The 15,049-nt window shown below is 36.1% G+C and overlaps 1 protein-coding gene across 4 annotated transcripts in view; it reads right to left on the reverse strand.

Moving 5' to 3' along the window:
- Window positions 1–15,049, reverse strand: part of LOC118270565 (octopamine receptor Oamb) — a 178,178-nt gene that overhangs the window by 87,687 nt on the left and 75,442 nt on the right. The window contains exon 1 of one of the 4 annotated variants that reach the window (XM_050698171.1): window positions 8,267–8,289. The exons of the other annotated variants lie outside the window; for them this stretch is intronic. The gene's annotated coding sequence lies outside the window, so the exon portion shown is untranslated. Of the gene's footprint in view, window positions 1–8,266; window positions 8,290–15,049 lie in introns of those variants that run through there. 4 annotated transcript variants of the gene reach the window in all.

Raw genomic sequence — 15,049 nt, forward strand, 5'->3', positions numbered from 1 at the left:
CTATGACCTAGAATCGAACCTAAAGTGCAAGTCAATAGGATCGCGTGTTGTTCGTAATGACGAGTGATATGAATTCACATCAGTTAATTGCAAACACGAATGTTCTAGTGTGAGTGGTCGATTACACCGAGCTTTTAATTGTGGTTTAAGTAATTGACTGCGGTATTAGACATTTCATGGTTACTTAAAATATTTTTTTAGTAATGATTTAGTTCCTAAAATAATAATTGGTAAGGACTGGGTTAAGTAATTATTAAATTACTTTGAGTGCGGCTGTGACTGTTAAGTGATATAAATTATTATGACTTTTTAAATTAAAAATACTGCGAGACGTAACAAGTGCGTTGCCCACCATTTAAGGGTTGAGAATTTAAGGGTTGTGGAGAAATCGGGGATTGAGAAAGGAGATAATTCGGCTTCTGATAACCTCACTCACACAATGAAACACAACGCAAGCGTTGTTTCACGTCAGTTTTCTGTGGGTCGTTGACTCTCCCACACTTAAAATATTTTTACAAAAGCACAGTACCAAAAACAAAATCAAAAACCTTAGACTCTCCAAACGCATCTGAAACCACCAGACCATCAAATCGCTAGACTAAATCACATGCCAATGACAGTACCACGTCTGCTTTAATCGTTAATCAATCACTTAACTTAATCCGAGTTACTGAGTGCAATCGGGCGATCCGAGTGAAATCGGCTGATCGACTAGAGTGGCGTGCGAACCCGTTGATTAGCTGTCAATACGATAATGAATCCTTCATCACTTGCAATGTGCTTCGATTATAATTAGATGGTTACTGCACTTCCCTAGTTGAGTAGAATCAGTGCAATTTGATAGCAAGGAGTTTTGGTATAGAAGTTTTAGTATTGAAAGTGGTATAGAGTTTTAAAGTATTGTGTTACATGCCTTACTTATGCAACTCTTAGATTAGGTTACTCAACTCGAGGTGAGGTGAGGCTACACCAGGGACCCATAAATAAAGTATATTAAATGAAAAAAGTAAGCTAATTAACAAATAAATAGGAAAAGCTTTTGTTAACTTCTTACTGTCGCACTCTGAGACATTTAAACTAAGTATTCCTTTGTAACGATTTTGTATCAAAAACAATCGATTAGGACTAGGTTAACTTACTATTAATTGACTCTGAGTATGGCGGTTAGTTAGTTAGTCAGAATCGCGGCGAGCCAGTGGATGCAGGTGGCGACTTGTTCTTCTACGTAGAGGACTAAGTAGGGGAGGCCTTTGTTCAGCAGTGGACGTCTCTCGGCTGATGATGATAATGATGATGGCGGTTTTAATTTAGTCAAAGTCAAAGCATTTATTACAATTTATGTTCTAACTACATTATAAATATTCTCTCCTGATTTTATCTTCGACGAAAAAAACCTTTGTTTTATTTTTACACACGAAATCAATGTGTAATTACGTCCTTATCACCCTGTACTTAAGGTTAATTTACCAGTGTTAAATGTCGTGATCGGTCGATAGCTGTCTATAAAAATGAATAGTTTATTGACGTCATTAGGCCTTTTGGTATTTAACGGTGAATTTGGATTTTGAACTTTAAGAGCTTGGGGTTAGCTTCAAATGCCTATAATTATACCTATAAATAATTAGCACTAACTTACTTTGCTATAACCAGTATTTGGATGTTCTAACTGCATTCGCCGGATAAAAGTCTCGGGTTCTCCTAGGCTTTTTTCGGTTCAACGAAATTTCTCGGTTGGTGCCCAATATATGGCAATATTTTTACACACGAAATCAATGTGTAATTACGTCCTTATCACCCTGTACTTAAGGTTAATTTACCAGTGTTAAATGTCGTTTTCGGTCGATAGCTGTCTATAAAAATGAATAGCCTTGATTAATGTCATATATCAGGCAATTTTTGGATAGTTAATGTTCCGGTGAACGTAATGACGAGGAAGGCTCATAAGAGCCTTCCATTTGATTTATTATACAGGCAAGCGAAAGCAACAGAGAATGGATTTACTAAATAAGAATCAGTTAGTCAGGTTGTGAATCTTGGCGTTAGATTAATTTGTGTGTTGGATGAAATGCATTGTCTTGTCAATGATTCATACAATAGTATGAGGGACAAATCACTATTTTTGTCTTGAGTGAGGCTGTCAGACTTTTCTTGATAAAAATCAACGCAACTGCTGCTTTTGACCTGAGGTTTTTTGTACTAGGATGAGAGTGATTGAAGCAGGCAGGTTTATATCACTAATCACCATGCGTAATATATAACCATGGTGCACCTATGCCATATACTAGGGGTGGTTCAGACTTCGTATACTTCTGCAATACTTTGCCGACCACCAGGTCGCAAGTGCGACTGCCGGACAAAGCAGGGTTCGATTTTCGAGTCGGCCAAAGTATTTATGGGCTTTTTTCGGTTTTTCAAAAATTTCTCAGTAGTAGCACGTAATCTGTGATTGTGCCCAGTATAATATATGGCAATAGGCTCGCTTCCTATTACATGATACTTATAACACAATTAATAAATATAATAAATGGTGAAAAATGGGTGTTTATTGCATAGCGGCATTACGTCCCGAAAAATGCACCTTTGTCTACCCCTTCGGGGATAAAAGGCCTGACTATACAATGTTAAACCTCCTACTACACTAAGCAGTCAACATTTTTTCAATACACCTCAGCTAACCTCCAAGTAAAAACAAAAGCCTTGATATAATGTCATATATCAGTCGCAATTTATTGGATAGTTAATGTTCCGGCTGAACGTAATGACGAGGAAGGCTCATACGTCGTTGCCTTCCATTTGATTTATTATACAGGCAAGCGAAAGCAACAGAGAATGGATTTACTAAATAAGAATCAGTTAGTCAGGTTGTGAATCTTGACGTTAGATTTATTTGTGTGTTGGAGCTGAAATATCATTATGTTGTCAATGATTTGTATATCAATGAAGTTTTTTTTTGAGGGACGACAATCATCTAATTACTTCTCCTGTCTTGAGTGAGGCGAGAGTGATTGTCAGATTTTTACTGATGAAAAACCACCCCGTTTCTATTCCTGCTTTTCAACCCGGAGCCTCGTTAATCCTCTAGAATGACTGCACGTTTGATGCATATTACGGCACGTAATGCCACTGTACAATGTACATCCACTTTACACCATTTGTGTTATAAGTCTCATGTAATAGGGGTGAACGTATTGCCATATACTAGCCAGTTTCAGACTCAGTGTTACTTCTGTAATACTTTGCCGACTCGGGAATTTAACCCGAGACCTCTAGGTCGGTAGTTGTATTTGAGACAACTCGACCATAGAGGCAGTCTACCTTACTATATGTAAACACCATTAAAACATAAACACACAAACTATTTTCCCCGACAACATTAAATAGGTTTTTAACAATGATAAATGGTTTCCTTCTAATATCTCATTTCCCATCAATCAGACCTAAATTCTTGAACATGAACCATCACACGTACTCCTGAATAAAACCTCGTCGCGTTCGTAAACTGACCTTTTTGGAATACTTCCCGGAATTTTGATAAATGAGCTGTATGTACTCAAGATCATTATCTGACACGAATGTGGTATTTTTACTGGCTATACCAATACAATATTTAGTTATGGTAACATGCTGATTTGTATTGTAAATCGTTATTAATTCCTCGTATGTATTAATGGTCCTGTTACATTATTTGTTTTATATTTTAGTACCGTTGAAATTACTATGGTGTATTGCATCTGTGTCCACGCGATCTTGCATCGTAAACGAGGGCTACCGATAACAATGATCTGGGTCTTCGTGGGATTGACCTGTAGGCCAGGCTGTACACCATTTATACGAGCCAAGTTAGTGTTGACCATTTATTTCGGAAAATTCATCAGGATACTTGTGAGTAAATTTGCAGGTCGTCGGCATACAGGTGGTACATAAGAGAAGTTCATTAGAGATAGAATTTATAAAAATTGCGAAGAGTAAAGGAGAAAGAACGCCCCCTGCGGTACGCCAGCAGCCGTATCAGACCAGGAAGAGTATGAACAGTCAACGGCAACACGCTGCCGGCGGCCACACAGGTTACTACGATTTAGAAATCAATCACAGTTAAAGCACTATGTTGAGAGAGCTCAGTATTCCAAACAATATAATACAAAAAACGACGGTAGCATAATAACATTTGAACAAACCTTGTAAATTAAAGAACAATCTTTCTATAAATTCTCGTCTCGATTTAGTTCGTTTTTATTTTGCAATCAGTCAGCACAACTGAAGCCTAAACTTCTCTAAGCCCAATCACTGTAACTGTCAAAAGTTTCCCTACTAATTGGCATTAGGAAAATAGGCAGAGAAAACAGCGTCTTAGCGTCACGAACACAGCGGGTAACGGTAGCTCGCCTTTCGACCACAGGGTTTAGTACGAACTTGCTTTACATTAAACGAGATCGAAACGAGAGCGCGTTCGGCGTTTTGATTGGTTGGTTCATTCGCACCTGCCAATCAGATCGTTTCGTTCAACGTAAAGCAAACTCTTTCTAAGGGTACTGAGAGGGCTCTATGTTTAACAAGATCGAAACGAAACTGCGTCCAGCGCTCTGATTGATTCATTAATTGGAGCCGGCACGTCGCGATCAGCGCTCGCCTAAAAAGTACCATCAGACCCCTACAAATAGGGCTAATGTCCAACCAGGAGTGACCTAGCGGTTCACCGGGGCTCCGGCTCCGAAAAGTAGGAACGGGGTGATTTTTAGTCAGTAAGAGTCTGACACTTCCTCTTACCTCACCCAAGGTGGGAGAAGTAATTGGATGATTAGCCTCCCTAAAAAAAAAGCGTTACGAAAACCCTCATTTCCATACAATTCACACTTAGCCTGTTCCTTTTCGCTGACACTGTTCAATATAAAACTATTTCCTCAATACCGTTCCTTCCTTACAATATCCGAGCCCCATAAATTACTTGGAAGTCGTTCGACACTAAATTGTCAAGTTAAAGCCTTGTAAAGTAAGTTCAGATTGTCGTTGGAACAGATCACAGCCCTTAGGAATTACATGGGGTTTTATGGGAGATATTAGGGGGTTCTTTATGGGGGATCCAGGTTTAATGGTGTTAGATCGATGGTCCCAGCTGCGTTTACCATGATTATGGGTTGAATGGTGGTAGTTATTTACACTTATGTTAATTCTTTGGTTGTGTTTGAGGAGAGAAGGTTTCTGGGGTATGTAGGGCAATTGATTTTTATATAAAAGAGACTTATTTGAAAGAAATAAGCACTTTATTAAACACTACAGATACAACAATAATACACTTCAAAAGAAATGTTTTTTAGCTTAGCTAACACTAACGAACTTGAGTTGTTTCACTCACATCTTTATAAGACGTTAAACAACCACATGTAACATGCAAAGAATCGCATACACCAGCTAGTAGTACTACTGCGTCAATCGTACAGACAAGATACATGTAATCAAAAAACAAGGCCTTTAATATGACAAATGAAAACCACGTCGCATAACTCAGTAGTCAGTATCCGACCACAATAACACCTATAACCGTACTATTACAACATAAATCACAAACATTAATTATGGACCCATAGTGACAAAATCCCAGCATTAACAGGTGGAACGGTAATTGCAGTTCGATTACTGAATGGGTTAATCAGGCTAGCGAGTGAACTGTTTTAATTAATTCCTTTATAGAAATCCGATTTGATTGAATGCAATAGTCGATGTATGGTGTAGTGTGTATGAATGGTTATTGGAAGTAGGTTGTATTCAATATTGGATTGGGAATACGGGTGATTTCCAGAGATGTGCTATGCTATGTTGCTGTGGATGCGTTTGGTTTCTACCAATCATATTCATTGGTACATATAGCTTAGCACTGGTAGAAACGGAATCAGCTTAACTATATTTTTATGGGGAATGATGCATGCTGTGCATGCGTGCTGTGCATGCGTGCTGTGCATGCGTGCTATGGATGTGTGTGACTACTATTATTTGATTACAATGCCACGTTTTTATAAAAAAAGTCTTAATTTGTTTATTATTTACTGTTTCCGACACCCAATTCATACAATTTTTGCTACGCAAAAATTCTACGGCGTAGCACCGTGCTACGATTGCGTAGTACTGTGTTTACGTCATAAATGTTATCAGGTAATTTTATTTGGTGGCAAACAATGATAAAATGCGTGTTACAGATTTCTTGGAACAATAAAAATTCGACTGTTATTTTTTAACCGTCTTATGTTGGTATGTTTGACAGAAGTTAATTATTTTGATGTGGTCATCAACATACTATTTTTTACCTGACATAATGGCGGTTTCCTTATAAAAACATCCTTTCTTTCTTTTTAAGTAGTTATGACGAGAATTAGTGCTACTTAGTTCCCAAATTTATCAATTAAAAAGTCATATCATAAGTTCAACTAGTTTTTTAATACAAGACCTTATGCTATCAGCTTTAAAACCTTTTATTGAAAAATCTAAACATGATAAAAGTATACACCATAGTCTTTCAATTCAATACAAAAATAAATAACTTATTTATAGCTACTCCTAGTCACTGACGTCAGAGCTACATAATTATGCAGTCGACGAGCTGTCAGTTTAATGTTTTTTTTTTATTATTAAACCCAACCTTCGCAATTGACTCACGTTCGAGATAAGCCAATAAGATGTCCTGCCTTGTAATATCACGATGGTAACCGTTTTAGATTGACCCGCTCCTAATCTCACCTCGTAAAATAAGATAGATATGAAATTTATTTACGTTGAAGTATGAATTTGAAAAGCTAAAGTTTTTAAGTAGTAGTAAAGTGACGCCTTTTTATTCCCGAAGTGGTAGGCGTGATAATACTACAATAATACACTAATCACTTTGAATTACTAAACTTTGTCATATTCTTACGTATTCAAATTGTTTTTTTTTTATGAAACACGAGTAAACGAGTAGACGTCGTATCGCCTAATGGTAAGCAATCGCGGCCGCCCATGGACACATGAAACACCAGAGGCACTTGTAACCTCACTCACACAACGAATCAACGCAAGCGTTGTTTCACGTCGGTTTTCTGTGAGGCCGTGATATCACTCCGGTCGAGCCGGCCCATTCGTGCCGAAGCATAGCTCTCCCACACTTTCAAATTCAAATTGTAGATAGGAATTTAATTAACTACATTTTTGTAGAGATTATATAAAATTTGCTAATAGTACACTTCTCAAATGACCGGGACCCTTTGGTCCTATGATTGGTAAAGACATACATAATAATGTTACATTATCAAATTCATACTCCACTGTTTATCTTTCTACTCGGGGACGGACCGATAATTCAAATCAGTTGGATGTTGAGAGAATCAACAGAGATCCTGTTTCTCCTAACATTGACAATCTTCGTAATCTTGAAACGATCTTTTGCGAATTTCCAATTTTCCACCTTGGGTAATTCGCTGATAAACTCCCGGATTTATTTAGGGTCCTTGCAAAATTGGAATCGATAATAGTATTAAGGTAGTCAGACAAAGTGCTAAGAGCTTGAAAATCCTTATTATCCTCTATTACAGCGAACTACATAAGTTAGATAAGCTGTGTAGTTACAGGGTGTAAACGAATCGCTCAACGCTGTAAAAGGTAAAAATGAGATTTATTAAAAATATATCATATGAAATCAATGTTTAATTTTATGTAAAAATGGTACACTTATAGTACACTTATAGTTTATGTACACACTTATGGTACACTTATAGTTTATGTGTAGGAGAAGTGCAGAAGGCCAATATTTTTCAAAAATAATGCTTATAAAGTGCATCAAATCAATAAATAAAACATTATACACACGACCATGCAAAGTATCTGATAGTATTTGACAAAACGTCAAATAAATGAGTGAGTTAAATAAAAATTATCTTTGAACGTATGTTAAGTGGTATTGTAAATTAAATCGTAATGGTCGAATTTCGACCACTAGGCGACCACTAGTAATCATAAATAATCAACTGATTAAGGCTGATGTTGCATGAATAATAAATTAAAATTATAAAAAGTTGTAGCGTTTTTCGAAAGGATTCAGTTTACACCACGTATATATATCATCACCGTATGTTCACTCGCGGGTGTCTTATTGAAAAGAGAAGGCCCGTACTGTCCCAGTCTATCGATAGTAATAGTAGGTAACAATATAACTGGCGACATGTGAAATTAAGAACCGTAATGTTGTTATGACATTGAAAATAAATTAATTCATTCTTTAAAATACTTTTCAACACAAAAAACTTACAGAATAATGTAGTGGTTGTCACTGCTCAATTACCTGTAAAAGAAGAAGAAAAAAATAATTAAATTAATTACTCTTCAACGCTATTTCTCATAATTCGTGTTCCATTTTGTAGTTGAGAATAAAAAATGAGCTAGTAAATGTGCTTCAATTAATGCCTTCAGTCATTAGGGCTTTATAAATGTCTTATAGGAAAAAACCAGTGTGTACCTCATTTTGTAGTAATCACCTAACATGAAAGTATTGAAGGTTAATTTCTCAGTGTTAAATGTCGCGAGTTCATTTTGACCTAGGCATATATAAATTGTATTTTTATCAAGTACTTTTATCGAGCTATAATTTTTTTATTAAATCTTCATTTCTGCTTCTAACCACGAAACTGACTTGTAAAGAAGTATATAATTCAAGGCACTGATTGGCCAAAGACCAACTTATTTACATTTTTGAAAACTTATGAGTGGCGCTGATCGCTTACGATCAGGTAATACATCTGTGTGTATCTTATTCTATAAAAAAATCACTTAACAAATTACACACACAGTTACTTTTGAAAATTCAAAAAAAGAAGAGTCCGTCATTTCTTTTTGTCGGTATAGCTAAGTGATATCTGTCTACACCCAATAATTCTCAAAACCAAAATGAGAATTATGCACCAATGAGAAAGTTCACAACAATAATATTTCATACTACGGAACATTGGTCGAAAAGTTCGGTATTCGCTTGACCGCGTTCATTACATCACATGCGCGAGTATTTGAGCGCCGCTGTACGGTAATAGCTCGTAAAATGGTTTCCATTCGGCTGATTATTTTAATTATTTACGCTGATTTTGCGAGTGAGAACTTTATCAAAATGTGTGATGGATTTTTGACTTTGAGAGTTTGTACTTTTGTTTTTTTTTATTAAGAGTGTATTTTTTTGAGAATAAATATTTTATGTTGGCTGTTTTATTAGTTGTGTGATTTATATTAAGATTTGAGAGACTATAACATGATTGGTGACCTTTTGTTGATGAACTGACGTAACACTTATTACTTTTTAGGAGGGCAAATCATCCAATGATTTCTCTTGCTTTGGGTGAAACGCGAAAGAGAGTATCAGACTCATACTGACTAAAAACCACCCCGTTCTTATTCCTGCTTTGCCCCAGTAATCCGTTACGTTGTCCACAGCTCCGGATAATTTTATTAATACTTCAGACATAATTTTACCGTTGGACAAATTATGGACCTACTCTTTTAGTACATCCACACAAATTCAGGAGTAGGTTATATACAAGTCCTTGATGTCAGTAGGAACATCTGGCAGTTGTACGTCGTTCTAAAATGTACTTAATTTAGACTACACTTAAACATTAAACATCAGATCGTTGGACGTGATGTATCCGAGCGACCCTCGTTAGACGCCTTGTTATGTCCATTATAAGACATCGCCATTACGTTTCGAACTAATTCATGAAATGGTTTCGACCATCCCGTATTAAAGTTGTATAGAGGCTATTTTTGTTTAGACATTAAGTGATTATTTTGTTTAGCTTTAGAGAAAATTCTAATACTGAAAAAGGTTCTTTCATCAGCTGAAAATAGATTTCAAAATTCAACAAATCAAATTCAACACAATGTAAGAGAAAATCACGCATTCAAAATATTTATGCACTCTCCAAAAAATGTAAAAAACATTATATTAAGAGGGTAGCCGCAACAGCCCTTACGAAAAGAAAAATCTTAAGCGAAAAAAGGTTTTCATAAAAATCCGACTGATTTCGCCACTAGTATTAAAATCGACCCCAAGAACCTTTGTAATCTTAAATTGACGTTGGCAACTTGGAAATCATAAAACTTTGGGTTGCAAATCATCCTTCGCCGGTCAAGCGTTAGTGGGGGACCTTTTCCGTCCCCAATTTTAACCCATGACTTGCTCTACGTTGGGGCCAAATGGTGTAGGTTAAGAAAGGGATTCTGAGGTGAAATGGGAGCGGGTTGTAGGACAAGTAGATTAGAGTGGATGAAAGATGGACGGCTTTTTGAAATGATTATTGCTTTTGTTTTTGCATAAAAGTAGGATAAATGTTTGTATGTTATTTGGTTCATTTGTTTTTCAGCTAGGCAGTGTTTGAAGTTCTACCCAAGGTTACATAATTGGTTTAACTCTTAATATTTGGTTTTGTAAGCTATATGCTGACAATCGTTTAGAATACATTTGCTTCCCTTTCGTAACTCGTGTGTATCAACAACTATGGGAGTACACATTTGACTGAGACTGGGTAAAACCGCATTCTTATAAACCTAAAAAATTAAAACTGCAACCACTAACCTACCCGTTAAGCGTGCAAACTATGAAAAACTCTCTTATGCACAGACAGCCTATATAGTCTAACCACTTTTTGACTTATAAAAGAAAAAAATAAATAATTTGCCCATTTAGCACTACAAAAGACAAGTGTCAGAGACAGGGCCAGTAAGTGGTAAAAACACTTATTTCGGTTTGTTTTGCTCCTCCCCTTAATTGGTTGATATAATATTGTAGTAGGAGAGCCTACGATGCTAAATTTGAATTTACTTGGGCGTCGTCGTAGGGATATCTGGACTATACTGGATTTTGAACATAACATGGTGATAGAAAGTGGAAATAGTTAAGTGGCATTTCAGACTATGTACTGTCACGGGTTCTTAATCGCTTGCTAATAGAAGCTTGGGAAGGGGGATAATTGGGTCTATGGTAACCTCACAACCTCAACGTAAGCGTTGTTTCACGTCGGTTTTCTGTGAGGCCGTCGAACCGGCCTATTCGTACCGAAGCATGGCTCTACCACACTTTAGAACAGTCATAGAAAGTGACCAGTTTGTAACCTACACCACGAACTGAAGGTTATATTAAGACGGTGCGGAAATAAGCAACCGCCCTTATCTAAACCGACTCCTGTTTGACCCGATTCTAGATTACACCACTTCGCTAACCAACACACAGCTGCTCCCTAAATTAAATTAATATCAAACATTTTATTTAATTAAACAATTTTCGTTCGGGTAAAATATTGCCGTTTGTACTTTATCACCTTTTTGGGGACTAGGGGACATTTTTATGAGTGTGTTTATTTGGTAGATACATGTGTGTTTGTTTGTTTGCTTATGGGGGAATTTGTTTTAATATTTTTCGGTGTTTATGTTGTTTGATTAAAACGTGTTGCTTTTTTCAGCGGTTGATTATTGAAAAGTTGATTGGGTTGAGAAAGGATTGTTGGCATTTTTATATGGATGATGCCGGTGGCTTTTATTGTCTGGATTACGCTCTTTGTGACTAATAGAAATAGCCTTAGTTCCTTAGTATATTAGCTATCTGCCATTAAAAATCCCATTAAAATCGGTTCTAAATTTCAGAGATAATACGTGATGACTTAACCGCCTCAGAAGTTTTTTCTTCGGTTAAAAATAATGAGATACTTGGATTACATAAAAAGCAAACTAACGGCCAAAACTATTATAACCTAAATCTAGCCTAAATAAAATGAAAAGAAAATGTTCATTCTACTTAGTTAACATGCAAATAGCTACAAAATACCGGGCCATATTTTGGTATAACAAAATTAAAAGAGCAAAATAACTATAAATAATCTATGCTTACTAATATTATAAATGTGAAAGTGTGTTTATTTGTCCACCTTTCACTGCGACACAGACCGATGACTTGGCGTGATTTTTTAGATAAGAGCAGATAGTTGAAGGGATGGAGCTTGACATAGGCTAATTTTTGTCTCTTTCTAACACCCTACTTCCCTAAAAGAGGGAAAGAGTGGAAGTTTGTATGGAACATTCAATAATTTTTAACATAGAAAGCTTCATTCGGAGCTGCGGACTACCTAACGGGATTACCGAGGCTCCGGTTCGAAAAGCAGGAGTAGGAACGGGGTGGTTTTTAGTCAGTAAGAGTCCGATACTCCCTCTCGCCTTGCCCAAGACGAGAGAAGTCATTGGATGATTTTCCCCCCTCAAAAATAACAAAACATAGAAAGCTATGGTAAACGGACTATTTGTGCTAACAAAAAATCGTGTATATTATATTTTTTTGTAAATCTTCTAAATCTGCCATCTCAAACTTAAAAAAAAATCGCATGGCAGGCCGCGGGCGAAAAGCTAGTAAATAATATCGTTCACGAACAATATTATAATAAGTAAGTAACGAGGAAACATAAATTAGTTTAGTATGCCCGAAGCCAAGTCCTGAAGGTTTTCTTAAAGTGCTTGTAATTTATTTCCTTTTAATTATGTAAAGTATCTTTATAATGAATAGGAAACGATAAAAAACACAGCCATTTTTGTTATTAAAATTGTTTCTCCTAAAAAATGTAGTGCTGAGTGTTCTAAGAAATTGTAAGCTTTTAAATGTGTAGTTAGGAATATTTAATTTTAATGTGACGTTGTTAAGGTAATGCTATCGTTAAAATTGCAAATGAATTATATTTTTGTTGTTTTAAAAGTATGGTACATACATCGTCACGCCTGTCATCGACTGAGGTAAGCGGATGCAATGGCAATTTTTCTTTTAAATGTAGGAGAGCCATGCTTCGACACAAATGGGCCGGCTCGGCTGGAGTGATACCACGGCCTCAAAACAGACGTTAAACAACGCTTTCGTTGTGTGAGTTATGGTACCGGAGGCCCAGTTTCTCCCTTTCCAATCTTACCAAACCCCGAATTCCCTACAACTCTTTTCTAACCCCCAAAAGGCCGGCAACGCACGTATAACGTCCTCTGGTGTTTCGGGTGTCTATGGGCGGCGACAAATGCTTACCATCAGGTCATCCGCCTGCTCGTTTACCGGCTTATACAATAATACATTCATCAATGGCTTCGTACGTTTTCGTAGATTATGGGTGCTTGATTTAGCCCTTTAATAATCTAGAATTAAAATACACGAAAAGCAACAACAACTCACTTCACTTTCCCTTTCTTTCAGTTCGTTTAAAATAACATGAATATAACAAAAAAACTCAAGGCGACTTCAGTTGTCACACAAAAAAGCTAATTACGAGATTTGTCGTGTCAACTGTAAAAGTTAACAAAAACGTGTAACACATGTGTTTGTAAACAAAAGGGTTACGCGAACGTGTTTCGCTTTAGTTTTTCAAGTAACAATCGTGACGTAGCATTTTACTTTTTGCACTTGACCTAGAGCGACGAAAATATGTGAACATTTTTAACAAGTTTTTTAGTAGCCTCAGATATAACTATCGTCGTCGCCGTTTATTAATTTTTTGTTTCTTTAATAAGAACGTTGCCCCACACCAGGATTTTTTCATGTGTCGTGGGTGCGTTTACAAACATACAAGTTCACATACACATGACACCCAGCCCCGAAACAACAATTTGTGGCTCTGCTCGCTGCTTATGATGAAGAGTCTCTCTGTTCTCTCGAAACTAGTAGAGCTTTTCTCTATTAATGTACGTGAGTAAAGCGTGATTTTTTAGTTAATTTAGTAGCGCGGAGTCTGGAAATGTGACCGGTATATGGCAATAGGCTCATTCCTTTTTTATAATAATATGGGAGTTACAACATATATAATGTTAAAAGTACGTTGTACAGTGGCATGGCGTGCCATAATATGGATATTATGCCATGCCACTGGACCTCTGCCTCTTCCTTCGGGAATAAAAGGCGTGACGATATTTATTTATAATAAATAAATGTGGACTAACAAAAGTAGTTAGAAATCATTGTGACATACAACACTTACCCAATCCTTTGAAAAAAAAAGTTTAAGCTATAACTGTAAATATCATCCACTAAAGAGTCTATTACTTTAACAGACAATGGGTTTCATATACTTCTTTTGACCCCATATAAAGTTTATTTCAACGTTTAGTGCCCATAAAGGTATTGTCGTAAAAATATAGTAAAGGTTGCACTCCAGTGGATTAGCCAAGCGATAGACACAGTAACTTAATGTGATTCTTGTGTTTGTTTTGCCGTAGCTAAGTAATCGTACTAGGAAAGCCTTAGGATAAAATGATTCCTAGAAATTGGATCTCAGAATGGATGAAAGCAACCTTCAGTTTTTTTTTTGTACTTTTGTTGGTCACAAAGTCCGCAATCCTTAAAGCGAAGTCGCTGGACGCGAATAAAAATGAACAATTTAACACCAAATCAAGGAAGAATTCATATTAATTGTCCTTTCAGGGACTGAAATAAAAAGACGTTCAAAGATAATTTCATTAGAAATAAAAAATGAGGTGCGAAATTTTATTAAACAGACGTCAACGAACTGAAGGGACGAAATCTTAGATTATTGTACTTTTTTTAAATTCCGATATGGATAGTAAAAAACCATTGTATTTTTGGCGAAATCCCGATAGGAATGAAATATCCATAATCAAAAAAAGAAAATGTATTTTTTTCCTCTCGATATCTTAAATCTGTTTTTATCAAAGGCTGTCTCTTCGTTTTTGCCGTCAAAAGCAATTAATTTTCAAGCAAAAGTTTCACAAGTCAAATATTTTTCTTTGGAGACCAAAGCTCTGGTATTTTGGTTACATTGAAAAATAAACCTTATTATTAACTTTAACTTTTAAAATTTGCATTTGACTTTGAAAATTATAATGGAAAATTTTATGTTGAATTTACTTTCGGTCGCCTATCTATTGAATTTTACTTAAATACTAAGTTATTGTTAAAGAGAGTGTATTTTAAAATCGTTTGTCAAGCAGCTCATAGATTTTAATGTACCTATTATGATACTGTGACAACACATGGCAAGTGACAGTGAATCAACGGATGGCATCATATAAATAT

This window comes from Spodoptera frugiperda, chromosome 13 (assembly GCF_023101765.2).
Source record: "Spodoptera frugiperda isolate SF20-4 chromosome 13, AGI-APGP_CSIRO_Sfru_2.0, whole genome shotgun sequence".
Taxonomy (NCBI): domain Eukaryota; kingdom Metazoa; phylum Arthropoda; class Insecta; order Lepidoptera; family Noctuidae; genus Spodoptera; species Spodoptera frugiperda.